The sequence below is a fragment of the Drosophila virilis genome, chromosome 3, assembly GCF_030788295.1.
Source record: "Drosophila virilis strain 15010-1051.87 chromosome 3, Dvir_AGI_RSII-ME, whole genome shotgun sequence".
Lineage (NCBI taxonomy): Eukaryota > Metazoa > Arthropoda > Insecta > Diptera > Drosophilidae > Drosophila > Drosophila virilis.
This window is the reverse complement of record NC_091545.1, coordinates 19,484,843-19,497,148: the sequence shown is the minus strand read 5'-3', so window position 1 is coordinate 19,497,148 and position 12,306 is coordinate 19,484,843. Positions and strand designations below refer to the sequence as shown.

The 12,306-nt window shown below is 42.1% G+C and overlaps 2 protein-coding genes and 1 long non-coding RNA gene across 3 annotated transcripts in view; 2 read left to right on the top strand and 1 right to left on the bottom strand.

Moving 5' to 3' along the window:
- The window catches only part of Ten-m (teneurin transmembrane protein Ten-m), a 332,752-nt gene that overhangs the window by 163,510 nt on the left and 156,936 nt on the right, over nt 1–12,306 (bottom strand). The gene's annotated exons all lie outside the window — the stretch shown is intronic.
- The window catches only part of LOC6622441 (putative phosphatidate phosphatase), a 62,692-nt gene that overhangs the window by 3,000 nt on the left and 47,386 nt on the right, over nt 1–12,306 (top strand). The gene's annotated exons all lie outside the window — the stretch shown is intronic.
- LOC138911104 (uncharacterized) lies at nt 6,755–11,033 on the top strand. The gene is made up of 3 exons (XR_011416424.1): nt 6,755–6,833; nt 6,916–7,130; nt 10,760–11,033. It is a non-coding gene; the product is annotated as an uncharacterized lncRNA (long non-coding RNA).

Here is a 12,306-nt window from a genome sequence, read left to right as displayed (position 1 = left end):
GTCAGGCCAATATTTTCACTTTCGTTTATGCAAAACCTAAACTAAGTGGAAACAATAGAAATGTGAGCGTGTGTGTCTGCGGCGGAGGAAGGGGGGGAACACTGCGACCTGGCTGCGATAATAAATTTTAAATCATTTGTCATTTGACGCATTTCGGTAACGAGCACCTCCAGCAGCAGGAGACACAAAAAACACGCAGAGCTACAAAGACCACAAGGCACTAAGAGCTCAGAAAAGACAATGGCTTGCCGATAGAAATCATTTGTACGGCTGGGCCACAGCCGGAGGGGTACAGCGGGTACGCCGGTAGATTCCAAGCCTCCAAAGTTTGTTGGGTCAGTTTTTGGGGCCGAATCAACTGACAAATGTCTCTGGTTGCGCTGTAATTGCCAGGCAGACCGAGTCCAAGCCCAAGACAGACTTTTCTTGTTTTTCCCGTCTAAAGATTATCGCTTATTGAATACACACTTATAGAAATGTGTATATGTATTATGGATCGTAATTTACGGTTTATGCTCTTTTCCTCTTGAAACTTTTTTCTCTTCTTAAAAAACAATGTTTCGCTGATAAAATCGCTCAGCTGAGGCGACCCACAAAAAAACGAAACGAGACCCAACAGCAGCTCAAACATTTCTCAAAGCGTAAAACTATTTAGAGAACTTCAGAGTTGATGTTCAGGCGACAACAATAAAGCAAGAGATTGCTGGCACTCTCGTTATTTTTCATTATATACCCTGTAAACCTAGCAAATCACAGAGTGACTTGATTTTGCTTGCTACCATGTCAACTAAAAGACATAATTAAACTGATTTCCTACAGGGTATCCCAAGTTTGCATATACTCGCCTGCAACTGATAGTCTTGTTGTTGGCATACATTCCATAATGGCTTCTCGCTATGCGACTATGTTACTACTTAGTGTATAATATAAGTATAGCTGATAGTAAAAACTGATACAAAAAAGTAGCCAGCCGCAGATGCTCTCTTTGGCAATCCGCAGATTAAATACCCTTTCAGACATGTGACTTACAGACTGATTGCACTATGTCCAACATTTCGTACATTTACATACTTCACATTCTGCTGTTCAGTTGGAAAAACAACTGATTGATTGTTTAAGGATTTGTAAAGGAGCTCCATTCAAGATATTCTTTTCGGGATATGCTCATGGCTAAAAACCAAAGATAATGAGATGTTAACAATGTCTTATTCTATTGTTAAGATTACGCATTAACTTCTCGTGTTAAATTGATGACAAAATGAAAGAAATAGTCCTTAAACTAAAGGACTAAGATAGCAGCAGACAGACGAACTTTTCTAAATCTAATCAATCCTAGATATTGAAGAAGTACACGGAAACGACTCCTACTAAGCGACAAAAGTGTAATGCTCTCTGTTAGGGTACAGAAATGTGCTCCCTTGTTACTCGTAAATAGTATTCCACTTGCAATGAAGTGAAAATTGACATTTATATAAGACGGCATTGTAGAAGCGCCACAGAATTCAACTTAAAGTATTTAGTTGCATTTTTTACGATGACGATATTGTTATCGCTCTCCTACATAAACTGAACATTCTTATTGGGCGACAGGAAGTTCACATTTTTATAAAAATATTTGTCTATCTTGTGTGACTTTTCATATGCATAAATAAATTTATGTCCATTATCATTAATGAAGAGCCAATCTTACCGTCGCTTCAAGCACATAAAATGGATTTTGTGAAATAATTATGATATGGCACTCACCTGCAAGTAAAAAATTAATTGAAACATATATTAAATTATTATAATATTAAAATTATTATTATATATATTATTAATCAAAATACTTTATAGACTCTGATTGCAATATTAATTTGATTAAAAACGCTTAAAGAAATTTTTATAATAATAATTAAATATGCTTCATCTCGGTGGAACAATTAAAATGAAATCGACCAAGGGCAAAAGGGTATATTGAATGTGTGAATCAGGCATATATCTATAATATATTTTATTGCGTAGCTCATTAAATAAAGTTTACAAAGTGCTAGGTAATCCCCGTGCTCAAATCCAAACGCGATCTTCAAGCTCTGCCTGAGGCATGCCAATGTCTTAGCCAATCTCGTGTTGATTGCGCAACTTCTTGTTCGAGCTGAGTCCATAAACAGTTTTTAAAGCCAAGACTTTTGCCATATACCAATTAATGTTTGGCTTACGCACAACACGAGTGAAGGCAATTGGCAACGAATCAACGAATGCTGCCTTGTATGCCACACAGGCGACAAATATGGCCAAAATGCCAACGCCAACAGCTGGCCCACTGCGAAGCTCAAATGGCTCATTACGCGCACGCTGATGAGACCGAATCTGAGTGGCAGTTGGAGTCGCGGCTGGACTGGCTGACCGGGACTGGCCATATCGCAACAATGAAATCGCGGTCGGGTCCCCGGACTCGGCTAAACTTTTAAATGCTGCTAATGTGCGCATGAGCAGCTCGCAGAAAAGATCGAAAAGATATGGCAGCAACGTGGAATGGGCCCGATGGCTGGCTGGTTGAGTGCCATTTGCCGATTGCTTGTTTTTTGGCGACCAGCTTGGTAAATAATATTTGTAGTTTTGAGCTCGGTACGCTGCAATTAACAGGAGAGCCAAAAGCTGCGCTCTACTCTACGTGACCCTTGAGCGTTGAGCGCAATCCAAGCCGAGCGCTGCCCAGCTGTAGGCTCCAGGCGAGCTATACGAGCACCTCCTAATGTTGCTAATTTCCCAACTGAGATGTGAAGAGCGCGATTGTGCTCTAGCGGGGGCACACTCGGAAGGCAATGGCAGCTGGTGTGTTGGCGTTCGGAATCGACTCGACAATTGCATTGGAATTGAGATTTGGAATTGTAGCTAGAGTTTTACACGGCTAGTTGGGTAATTGGTATATCAATTGTTTGGCGCATTGTTCGCTGCCTGCTCGCAAAATTTATGTCCATTTGGAAATTTACCTTATATGTCGTTGGCTGCTTTGCACAAGAAAATTTGCCTTGGCTCAGTTGTAGTTGTTGTGGTTGGCAAGCAAATTCAATTTACAATGCAAATAAATTGTCATACAAACGCCCTCAGACCGAGATCGGCAAACAATGACGATTTATATGGGCAGGAAATACAGCCAGATCTAGATTCGACGCGGCGGCTGGTTTATTGGACCAGCTATCGTAGGGCATGCATAGGAAAACGTCTCAAATCAAATCGATTTATGCCAAAGACCGTCTGCTCAACAAGATCGGGCCATAAATGACGCCAGCTCGGGATGGCCAAGGGCCATATCAATTTGTGAGCCACATTAAATAGCCCGCCACAGCACTTGAAGAACGAGACTGAGCTTTAGCTCAATTATGGACCAATAGGAAAATTATTTTAAATAGAATTTATCGCAAACAGAATGGATTTTAAAACGAAAACCACTTTGGCTTTGCCTTTTACGAGCACACTAAACCCAAGAAATGAACCAAAAATCATAAAAACCATAAACATAGTGGAGTAATATCAGCGGGCGTGCGTCGGGAAAGGGGCCGAAATGCAAAGGTTATCTCCAGGCGAGGCGACTCCACAAAGTTGTCGCCGTTGTTGCTCTCGTCTGCCTCAGCCGCGCCCCATTCGAGGTTATCAATTTGATGGCAGGTCAGTCTCTTTCTCAGTTTCAGCCTCAGTTGTAGTCGCAGTTGCAGTCGCTGCCGCATTCCCCGTTTCAGTGGTTTCCTCTGTGCAATTGGAATACTTATGACTAAGCTGGCAAGTTTTCGCTTGACCCCAGCAGACAGAGGCACAACCGCAACCACAGAAACAACAGCAATCGCCTCATGCGATTCGGTTTGTTGTTGTTTTTTTTTTTTTTTTCACTAGTGTGTTTACTCATTTTTATTTTCATTTTCGAATTCATTGCACGTTCTACAAATTTGAATATGAATTCAACATCTTTATACCCTTGCAGCGGGTATATTCATTAATGTTCGCAATAGGAAACAGGTTTGATTTATATCGAAGATAAATATCGATGTTGGGACTTGCCAGGCAAAGCCTAGACTGGATATTCAAGAATCATACGTAACAAGAGTTTTTCTATTTATTCGATGGATGTCTCCTAACTTCATCATAATATTGCTAAATTTCCATTTTGAGACTTGGATTTTTAAGCAATCTTGAGGTTTATAAGAATTATGAATATTCTGGATTACACATAAGATTCTTTCTAGGTCTAGCTTAAGAATCCTTCGCTTTTTAGCCACCTTTCGTTATTTTCCACACTTTTAGGGTATCTCCCAGTCGTCCACTTCCGACTGTTGCACTCTTGTTGTTCTTGCTGTTGCTGCCTCAATCGAACAGCAGCTGTGAGTCGAATGAGTCAGTTGCGAGGCGTTGAAAGATTTAATCGTGCCGCGGCGGCTGTGCCCCTTTGGTGAGGGGAGGTGAGGTTTCTGTTGTAAGTCCAGTTTTCAGTTTGTGGCATGCTCGGCATGTTTTGTCTCGCATTTGTATCTATGTGTATATGGCCCCTCCCAGGTGCACACACAACATGCAAAGTTTTTCGTTTCCCCAATTCTCGCATATCTTTTAATTAAACATTCGTAAAGAAAACAAGACTTGTTCCACATAAAACATTTCAGTTCCGTCTATTAATAAACTATTTATGCCCTACAATTGACGTAGGTTCGAATATTTTGTTTATACAAATAAATTGGCAAACAAATTGAGATACTTTCGTGCGGATATGTTTTGTTTAAGCGAATATGCACTGTGGTTAATTTCCATGGAAATCGTAGAAGAATTCCAAAAATAATTTTTCAGAATCGTCTTAGTCACACTTTCTCAATGCCATGGCTAGCCAGTTCAAAATGCATTTGAAGTGCTTGATGCAGCGCCTCGGATGAATTTCAAGTGCATCAACAAACAGCAGTACATGTTGATAGCTTGGAGTAGAGATTTGCGATGACCTCATCAGCAGTTCCCTAGCTGCTAGAGCTGAGCTGAGCCCCCCACGTCCCACGCTCCCGCTCCGCTGGCTGTCAAGCACAAATAAAAATGTGAAATATGAAAAACTAAATAATGAAAAGTGTTTTCAGCAGCAGTAGCAGCAGCAGCAGCAGCAGAAAGAGCAGAATGGGAAAAGCAAAATGAAAATATTATGGCTGGCTAAAGAAAATCTACAAGGAGCCAGCTGCAGGGCGGAGCAGCCCGACAAGGTGACATTAAACTAGCACACAACCAGCAGAAGACGCAGCCAGCAGCAGCTCCTTTGCGCACAAAGATGGCTTACTCGTCTGCCACATGCTCTCCACTCGGCGGCGGGCAGCAAGAACTGCAAAGCCAAGCTGGCAAATGTCAACACAAACAATGCCATTGGGCTGAGCTTGTGGTCGCTGGCTGGAGCTGGCGGAGATGGGCTGAAAGATGCACTTGGGGGGCTTGCCGTCAGCTGGTTGTGCGTTGTGTTAACCCTTTGGTCCGTTCAGCGCTTAGTAAGCCCTACTGATGTGTCTGCTGCTCTGGTGCTCTGGTAGTCTGGCAGCCTGGTGGTGGGCAGTGGCAATTGCAGGTGCACCAGGATGCGATGTGTTTGGTATCAGCAGGCAACAGCCGGCCACCGCGTCCTGGCGCATCCTGTGTTCCTTTGACGCCGCCAAGCATCGCCGCATGGAATTTTGCAATTTCTTTGGGATTTCGAAATTGCTTTTTCTACTTTTGCTCAGCTCGCGAGCGTCGCGCCATCTTTTCGCCTGCCGACCCGCAACCGTTTGCTTGAACCAACTGAACGCCATCAAACTTTACCACCATTTTACCAGGTGGTTTTTTCAACTCCCACTTCGCATTCTGCTCATCCTCCTTATCCTTCAATTCGCATTGTTGGCCTGCGTTTCTTTTGAGGGCAGCGACGGTGTCGGCAGGAGTGAGCGCAACAGAGAGAGAGAGAGAGAGAGAGAGAGAGAGCGAGTGAGAGAAGGGAAAAAAATCGATCAAGAAAAATGACTTTTGTGGGTTTTCGTAATTTTCATTGCACGCGTAATTGAAATTTTCAAATTCCTGCTTGCATTTTTCTTTGCCCATCTCCTGCCGTTTCCCCGAGTCCTTATTCCGCCGCTTATAGCCATTTTTATCAGCGCAGCGGCAGGAAAAGCGGAATTTATATGATGATAAAGGAAAATAGTCCGCCCTCCCTGACAGCTCTGGGTGTTCCTCTATTTGCTCCTGTTCCAAGGACTCGCTGCTGCTCGTGGCTGTGTTTCATTATGCTTTCATTATTTGTCGAAATTGTGTTAATCTTTGAACTTTCGAGTTTCGAAAAATATTGCACAAAAGCGTTCAATGTCGGCGCTGATAAATTGATGGCAACTTAAACGACTGCGTGGATGGATAAGAAGGTAACTCCGTATTTCTCAACTTCTCTGTATTACTGTGTTTCTATATTTCTCTTTTTCTTTTTTTTCTCTATCGATTATTGAATTTGGAAAATGCTTTACGAACGTATTTGGTTGAATGCATCCACTGCATCGCAAGTAGCTCAAATAGGCAACTAGTTATGAACTATAATGGCAAATGGCTTGGCAAGCAGCTTAAATAAGGCACTTACTCAGACGATGTCCTCAAGGAGGACATAGTTACAACGCTCTATTGGCCACACAAGCACACCCACACAACAATACACACACAAGCACACACACACACACACACACACACACGGTAACCACTACAACTGGAGCATTGTAAATTCCAACTAATAATTTTGTAACCTTATCTGGCTGTCGCTGTCACAACAGCTCAGGAAAAGAGGCCACAGCCCCCGCAGGAGGAGGTACGAGGAGTAGAAGAAGGTAGGGAGCAGGCCCGAGAAAAGCGCATATCCCACAACGATAATGAAAATGTCACACGAGCCTCGCATTTTCTCATCACCAGCGGACGGCGGACGACCAGGCGGTAGAGAAGGCACCGGCACCGGCACAAGCACAGGCTCTGACACTGGCACAGCTCGAGCCTCGTCCTAGTCCTAGACTGATGTGCGAGTGCAGTCGGCAAAAGGAGCTAACAACAACAACAACAACAGGAACAACAAGAACAACAATGAAAACAACACAGTGGCAGGCAACGACAATGTTGACAACAACATAAAGGTAAATCCTAAATAATGCGCTGCGCTCACTTCACAACACTGCACGGCGGAGTCGCCGCCGTGTTGTGGGAATTGACCCGTAAGAGGGAATCCAGCTCAAAAAAGGTAGACAGAGATTGGCACAAGAAAAGCCAGCAAGCAATGGAGCCGACAGAAAACCTTGCGCCCTGCTACTTAAAGAGTTTAATTAAAATTGGATCAAGTCAAGGATCAGGTATGAAATAATTATGGTGAGATCTTTGCAAGTGGGCTTAAGTCGATCATATGCTGACATTCAGCTAAGAGAAGAATTCCGCAATTCCATCAGCAGATTCGTGGAACAAACCTTGAGGCAAAGACTTGCTTCAACTGAACCAACGACCACATTTGTGGCGCTGGCAAGCCAGGAGACAAAATGCGCAACGTTCGTTCATTTGGACTTGGACCCACTCCTGGGCAGGTGCTAAGACAGCAAAACTCCCGGCGAGCACAGTTTGCGGTTAGCTTTAAGTTCCAGCTAGGCAACTACCCGACTTACAACAAGGCGATTATAGTTTTGCCGCTGCTGCTGTAGACAGACTTAGTGGCTGTCGTAAGTTCTAATTTCTTATTATTAGGCGTGGCCCAGCAGTGCCAGTGGTGCGAGGAGCATAGGGCAAGGGGGGGCACTAGAAGGGGAACTAACCGCACAAGTTTGCTGCTGTGGCATAAAATTATGGCCCCAACTACCGCCGCTGCATATGAAAATGGCGGCTGGCAAATAGTTTGAGTAAACTATTTCTTTGCCGTGCTCTCGAGTCAGTACTTGTTTTTGTTTTTGTTGGTGGTGCCGCTGCTGCTGTGGTTGACTTTGTTATGGAGCTTCGGTTTTGCTTTTATGTCTTATGGTTTTGTTCGCTGGTCGCCATATTGGTTGCACGCCGGGCAGATTGCAATTGCAGAGCCTACTTTTTAGGGACTGGGCAGAAAGTTTTGCATTTGCAGCTCGGCGTTGGGGATTTAATTAAAGCGGCGATTGGAATCTGCCAAGCAACTACTTGGCCTGGCCAAATGTCGACCTGGCCCCCAACTCGAGCTCGAGCTTAAACAGGTTAACAGAGAAGTTTCTACAGGCATACAATGAAAGTCAATTCAGCTGTCAAATTAAACAATTGTACAATGCAGCAAATGAAGCACGAGGCAAGTGGGCAAAAACTAAGCACCAAACAATGACGCATTGCCAGTAAAAAGTGCAAAGTGGAAAGTGGAAAGTGCAAGGCAATAAACCCACAGCAGCTGAGCAAAAAAAAATTGAAAAACAGACAAAGGAACGCCAAGGAAATTCACAAAAAAAAAAGGCGAACTGCTTCAACTGTAGAGGATATGGATGCGAATCAGAATGAAAATGACGATGACGATGAGAATAAGACTGAGAATGAGAATGAGGATGAGGATGAGGATGGGCTTGCCAATGGGGGTTAGCCCAAGCCCATTATTGTTTCCATTTAACTTACAACATTTTGCACTTTGGCCAGCCATTGAAAATCAGCGTCAGGAAGACATACGAGGGCCAAAATAGATCAAGGAACGGACGCTGAACAAAAAAAAAAAAATGGCTAAGAAAATTGTGTGTGAAAATGAAACTGATTGAAAACAGACTGACTGCAAAAAGGGCTGCACCTAAACAAATACTTGGAGGTGCTGCGAATTAAATGAAGCTTGTCAATGGCTTGATCGAATGCAGTTCTAGCAAAGTTTTGTGGCTACCGCGAACTGTTAGCCGAGCAGAGCTAACTGTTCAACACTTAAGCTGCTTAATCGAGCAGTTTCCCAACACTACAAGGATTTCCTTTTCCTCTGTGTCATGCCTTGTCTTAAAGCTGGCCTTCCAGGCGCTAGAAGCTGCTGTCACAACTTTACCTCCATGAATATTATTATCACGAACGTCTGCGTCGCCGCCGTCGCCGTCTCCATCACAATCTGATGTCGCGACGCATTGCCGGAGGGTTCTGCGTTCCCCTTTCCCTACAAAAAAAAGAAAGTTGCACCGCTTTCATGACAATGATGACGGCGTCTGTTTCCGCTTTTGACGGCGTTGCCGCCGCCATTTTAGGCGCTTTCTGTGTAGCCGTAGCTTTGCAGTATTCCCGATTCGTGTGTTTTTTTCTTCCTCTTTGTGGCCTGCAGCATTTGTCTCGGACCGGGCCTAGGTTTTCGCTCCTTTGCTATATATTCTGTTTGTTGCTGCAACAACGACAACAACAACAACAACAGCAGCAGCAACAATTACAACTTTAACGGCTACAAGTTTACAACAGACAGCGCCGCCGCCGTCGCCGCCGTTGCGCAAACGTTGTGCAAACTTTTCCACTTCATTGCATGATTGCAATTTTTACGCAAAACAATTTTATTTGTTTGATTTTTGTTTTGTTTGCATGCGACTGTTGCACTGTACCACGACCGATTGTCGCAAAGGTCTGGGGCATGCGACTATCCGATCGAATGGGGTAAACATCAAGATTTGCATTAAATGCAAAGAAAAATTTTAGTTTAATTGAAAAAAAGCGCTTTGAAACACAAGCATTGTTATGAAAAGCAAGAGCTTGCCCATTTGCTATCTCTCTGCACAACTTCATACCCTGTACTCTACATTCGGATACACTTTGGAATGTGTAGATTGCAGATTACAAATTAATTTAATAATTTTCTATATGTGTTTTACTTACTATAAAATATTATTGAATTTATTTTGGGGAATTTAAACAAGAGTAAACCTTTTTCTTCTGTCCCTGTTGCTGCAGCCTTCTTACATGCATTTAAAGCAACATTATTTCACATTTAAATAAAACAAGCGTATGGGGGTTTCTGAGAGACGAGCCCTCGACTAAAGTACTCTCGGCTTAATATGAATTTTTTGTAATATCTTACTGCATTCAGATTGGTGTAAGTCAAGCTGTCAGAATATAAATCCCAACTGTGTGCCCGAAATCAACTAATTTTGTGGCTTGATTAATGTTAATCTGTCCGTGGCAACAGATTCATTATTCAAAACTTTTCAAGTTAAATTGGGTAGAGTACGCTGTCGCTCCATGCTACCTAAGATTAAGATAAGGCCAATTGCAAAAAAGGTTTCGAGAAGCAAGGTAACATTTTCCATATGCTTTCAACAAAATATCAAAAATAATTCAAAAATATGTTTTTATATTTTAGTTTAAAATTTTGTTTTGTTCAGCTATACTTTATATAATTTTGCTCAGTTATTTAAGCGGGTTTTAAACTAGAAACTGAGTGTTGTCGGACTGTAAAAATCGATCTGTATCGGGGTGTATCTGGAAATCTAACACGGCCGACTGAAGCATTTTTGCATGTTTTTAATAAGTCTTTTATTTTACTCTTTTTATTTTTGGGGTCTTTGTCTCGGTTTTTAGTCTTAGGCGGGCTCACACTTTCCCAAATTATTTATTCATTACGGCGCTTTTATGTTCTTCAATGATTTCGTACGGCTTTACACTTTCATTTCGTATAGGAAGGAGTTGAGATTTTTTTCTTCTATTTTTTTGGGATATTTTCTTCAATTTGCATTTTCTCATTTTCATTTAGACCTTTTATTCATTGTTTATTTAATTATCTTTTGTATTGTCAAGTGGCTGATTTTTTTTTTTGTTTTTTAAGGTTTTCCTCTTACGGCCTGTGGTCTGGTAACGGGGCAGTATTTGGGTTGGCTTTTAAGCCATTGTGTAAGTGGGGTTACATCCCAGGAATTTTAACAGGGTTTATGGCTCTTTGGATTTGTAGCGGCACGTGCAAGTGCAGAAGGGTCTCTAATGGGTTGGAGCTACAAATGAGTGGAAAAAAGTCTTTGATACTTAATTAATAAATCCTTAAAAATGTTTACTCGACTTCAACGAAAGTCTTCAATGTATTAAGCACTTGTAAAGCCTCTGGAATTTACACTCGACTTTGTTCTTAATCCATTGAAAATTCCTGGATAAACTATTTCTGTGAACTAAACAAATAAAAGAGTAGCAGGAACTCAACGTGCTGCTGAAAGTAAATAAAATTGTATTCAATGGAGTACAAGCGAAAATAAAGCACTGAAATACACAAAAGCAATTTAACGCAGCAAAATTACATACACAAAATACAAAAAAAAAAATAAATAAAAAAAAAATGCACACTAGGAAAATCATTAAAACGTCTGAAGGATGACAGCAGCTATAAAGACGTCGGCGATGTCAAGGGAATGAGGCCAAAAGCAGCCCGGAAATGCGGCAACAATTGCAGATTGGACTCTGCGAAACAGCTATGCCCTTCGCTCAGGATGCAATTTAGAATGAAGGAGCATTCAAGTGAATGGCAACGGGGGCGAGAATAGGGAAATTAAAACAGGCCCAGCTCCTGGCGAATGTGGGTCAATTGGCAAACGGCAACAGCAGGTGGGCTACTCATATTCGCGCAGTGACCCGGCTCCGAAAAGTTTTCTCTTAAGTTTCGGTTCGGGCTTTGTTTTCCGGCGTGGCGCAAACCAAATTAAATTTTCAGCCAGTCCCTTAAAGGGTTAAAGCGGTTGGCCGGACTTGGACTTTGACTCGCACTGCATTGCCTTTTTACGCTTCAAAACTTTTTTAACAAACATATTCGATTAACTGGCCATGGGACTGGCTCGGATTGTGGGCGTGGCAGCAGTTCGTCCTTTTCCATTGCTATTCCCTATTTATCGAAAACCACTTGATTATGCAGGCTTATCCTTTGCCCCTTTGCCGTTGGTGTTTTCCTTTTGCCTTGTTTTATATTTTCTCTTTTTTTTTTGTCGTTTTTGTTTCTTTATAATATTTTTCTTCTGGCTGCTTCACTTATGTATGTATGTGCGACCCCGCAGTGGGTGGGACAGGAGCTTTAGTTTTTACTGGAGCGTGAAAATTCGTTGCAAATCCTTTCTCTTTTTCGGCTTGTGTAATATTTATGATTTCCTGTCGATATATTTGACTGGGCTTTCCTTCTTGTTTGCCAGTTCTTTGGATTTTTGTTTGATTTCGGTTTGGCTAATTTATAAATTGTATTTTCTTGTTAACTTGAAATTTTATTTGGCATTGCTGCTACTCGAGCGTTTCAATTTATATTCGAATTTGTACATCCTTCCCTCAAATCGATTTCCGAAAAATATTTGCCTATTATGTTAATTTGATGGATTGGCTTGTTTCCCAGTGATACACAAAATT